Source organism: Puma concolor, chromosome A1, assembly GCF_028749965.1.
Source record: "Puma concolor isolate L17-30 chromosome A1, mPumCon1.1.hap2, whole genome shotgun sequence".
NCBI classification, from domain to species: Eukaryota; Metazoa; Chordata; class Mammalia; order Carnivora; family Felidae; genus Puma; species Puma concolor.
In genome coordinates, this window is record NC_141667.1 from 225,964,853 (window position 1) to 225,968,806 (window position 3,954).

The window sequence follows — 3,954 nt, forward strand, 5'->3', positions numbered from 1 at the left end:
GACTTAAAGTCTATTAATTAAAGTGAGGCCAACTTGTGAGATCTCCTAGGGGACAAATAGATCATCTTTCCCAAGGTGCACACATGGCTACCTCTCTAGGCATACTGACTAAACAACAAAAAAGCAAAAGGATCACAGATGTGCTATCCACTTTGGCTTAGATCAGATTCTGAAACTTACAGAAGTAAAACATAATATGGGGCACCTGGATGGCTCAGTCAGCCAAGTGTCCAACTCTTGATCTTGGCTTGGATCATGATCTCACGGTTTGTAAGTTCAAGCCCCCCATTGGGCTCTGTGCTGATAGTGTAGAGCCTGCTAGGGATTGTCTCTCTCCCTCTCCCTGCCCTTCCTCCACTCATGCGCATGCTCATGCTCTCTCTCTCTCCCAAAATGAATAAGTGAGCTTTAAAAAAGAAATAAATAAAACATAATGCATATGCAAATACATTGGACACATCCTACAGTCTGACTTTTTTTTTTTTTTCAACGTTTATTCATTTTTGGGACAGAGAGAGACAGAGCATGAACGGGGGAGGGGCAGAGAGAGAGGGAGACACAGAATCGGAAACAGGCTCCAGGCTCTGAGCCATCAGCCCAGAGCCCGACGCGGGGCTCGAACTCACGGACCGCGAGATCGTGACCTGGCTGAAGTCTGACGCTTAATCGACTGCGCCACCCAGGCGCCCCTCCTACAGTCTGACTTTAAAGACCAACTCAAGCTGGTGATCACAAAGATGGAGAAGTCGAGAAGCATACTCACATCTCTGGCCTGGACCGATGAATAGTGCAAGGGATGAGCAGAATCAAAGGAAATGACCAAACAACCTAAACAGTCATCACTAGAAAGATGGTGGAAATTCAGGAAATGTAAGAAAGGGAAGAATTTTCAGGAGAAAGTGGTTTACATTGTCAAGAGCTTCAAGAAGTCAAATCATAAAGATGGAATTTCTCTGGGAATAAGAATGGAGAACAGAGTGGGTTACAGCAAGTTCCCATGAGATTCCCTTGGTAGAGGAGCAATATTCTGAATGATGCATTAAAAATTGAAACAGATTTGGACTTCCAACTTCCTGCTCTCAAATTATATGGGAGCGAAGAATGAATTACATCCATAGGACGGGCTACCTGGGGAGGTGGTTTCCTTGGGTGAGCATCAAGGATTCAGGAAGGGAAAATTGATGAAAATTATTTTCAAAGTAGTGGGAGATTATTTAAAACTCATTTATTCAACACAAAATAAGTAAAAAGAATAATTGCCCCTGAGTTTAAAATAAACGGGTTTCGAAAAGAAATCATGGGAGAGAATCAATGACTAGGGAGAATAACATTAAGGGTAGTTAACAATATAACAAAGATATAAACCAGGGTGGCTGTGCTGTGTTGCAAGATTTCCTAAAATAATTGATTTCCTAAGTTCCTGGTGGATCTGGAAAGAATGTGAAAGCATTACTTACTTTATTAACCTTTCTAGGATAAATCAGCCTCATCTTTGATTAATTGTGTTTCTAAGAGAAACTTAGCCCAGGTTAGCAGGTGTGTAATAGGTTCAGTTAGACATTAAGAGTCTAACCAGAAGTCCTAAATAGCAGTAGGTTTATTTATTTGTTGAATGAAGGCTTTCACTGAAATCAACATTTTTGAAAATTGAGAATTGTTGCTGAAAACCAGGAAAGAAAAAAGAGATTGGTTAAAATAATGATATAAAGTTCTTCGAAAGAGGTTAATAAATCCATTGCAATTTTTATAGGAGGTTAAATCAGTTACTTTCTAGCTTTCTATTTTTATGATGGTTTTCAAAAATCACTAGACTACCTAAATTGGTTCTTAGCCAGAAACTTGTTTATTCATTGCATCTCTTTTGTTTTGTTTTTCTGCCTCTTCCTCTCTAAAATGCTATTCCATAAAGAAGGGGCTTTGTCCATGTTGTTCATGCTTATGTTTCTAGTTTTTGAGAACAGTGCTTGGGTATTAGGGCATACCTAATAAGTATTTTTGAATAGAGTTTTTAAATATTCCTTTACATTCCCAAGGTCATGTACCATCCCAAATTTCTCTCTCAATAAGTCAAAGAAGTAGGAATAGTAAAATGTATATAAACTCAATGGTTTTCTAAAAGCACAAAGTTTACAGAAAATTTAACAAATGAAGGAAAGAAAGCTATTTTTTGAATATTTACTTACACGAGGGGACTTTCACATGTATTTTATTTGATGTAACTGATAAAGTGTGTAAATAAAAGCTTTATAGGTGAAGGAAAAAGAGAGAAAAGTTTAGTACGTTTCCGTGTGTCAACTGACAGGCTTGTGGAATAAGATGGATTTTACGTGTACATCTCACTTCAAAGAGGGGAAAAAAGAGGGAAAAAAGGAAGATGGGGAGAGGGAAGGAAGGAAGAGAAAGAAGACAGAAGAAAAATTAGCATTTCTTGGGATAGACATTTTAGGTCAGACTTTCACAAGAATTAGATGTGATAAACTCCATTCCCATATCACTTAATATTGATGATCATAGAGTTTTTGTGATTTTTTTTCAAGTGATTCCTAGCTAACAGGTAGAAGAGTCAGGATTTGAACTAGGGTATTTTAAAGGCTCTTCTGATTATGTCACCATCTTTGACATCAAGAGAAAATAAAGGCAGAGTATATTCAGTTTATTTTGGAACTCAAACTGATTTTCAGAAAACTGTATTTGGGCTGGTTCTTACAGTCATGGTAAATGAGAGATATGGTATTCCTTCTTTTTCACAAATCCCCGTGCTTTGGTTAGCTGGGGCTACATTGTTTACATTTACATATTAATATTATACTAAAAACTAAAATGTGAAGGAATAATGATTAATAAGCTACTCCCCCTTACACATATAATCACCCACACAGGTCACTGTTTTCTCTGACATCAGAAAATCTGTCAGAGAACCACTGTACAAACACAAGAAGACCTTTTTCCCTTTGATTTCTGCCTCTATAACATATGCAGCTGGAGTCCCCATGGGAGTCTCGAACACAATCTGAAATTAGCCCCTCAAGCCCAGGAGTGAGCTACGCGATGAAAAATAGAGTGTGGTGTGACATAAGGTGCATTTTTCACTTAAGATGCATTTGAATTGCTGAATTTTCAGTTAATAAAGGCAGAGTGATTTTAATGGGCTGTGCCGACTCTAACTTCTCACATCTGTTCCCTTTTCTGATGTTTCGTGCCATTTTGTGGATTGATGTCATCACCAACATAGTCATTGTAGACTCTGGTAAAAGCTTCTCTGATCTGATTATTGAGTAAGTGATGGCATATAATAGTAGGAGATGAAAAGTCACAAGCTATAGAAGTCAAAATCAGTTTTATGTGCAGACAAAAAGAGATACAGAAACAATCACATCAACATACGCTCCAGACAGGTTCTATTGTCATAACATGATGTTTTCCAAAATTTACTGAATACACTTGTTATGAGACCAAAGGTAACAAATGCTGCTTTTGTTTGTAGTATTTTACCATATTTGTAAGATTTCTATGAAATTTTTTATACCCAGTCTTTGCCTGACTCTAAAATAAAATAAATATCACATTCTTCCCTCACCCTGTGTGGGATAACTTTAGCTGTTGAACAGAGTTGGCTATTGACCGGTCGGGAGAGAACAAATGAGGACACAAAGGTTCTGTGTCTATTCCTCTCTGTGCTTGTCCTATATCCTGTCATCTGCTGGATGATCAGTTCTCAAGATCAGTGAGATTTTGCTCATATTAGAATACTCTCTTGACCTGACTCAGCAGAGAAATAATAACAATTGTTTCAGTTTTAATTCTTTTTTTTTTTTTAACTTAATGTTTGTTTATCTTTGAGAGAGAAAAAGAGAGCATGAGCGGTGGAGGGGCAGAGAGAGAGGGGGCAGGAGATCCAAAGCAGGCTCTGTGCTGACAGCAGAGAACCCAATGCAGGGCTCAAACTCATAAACC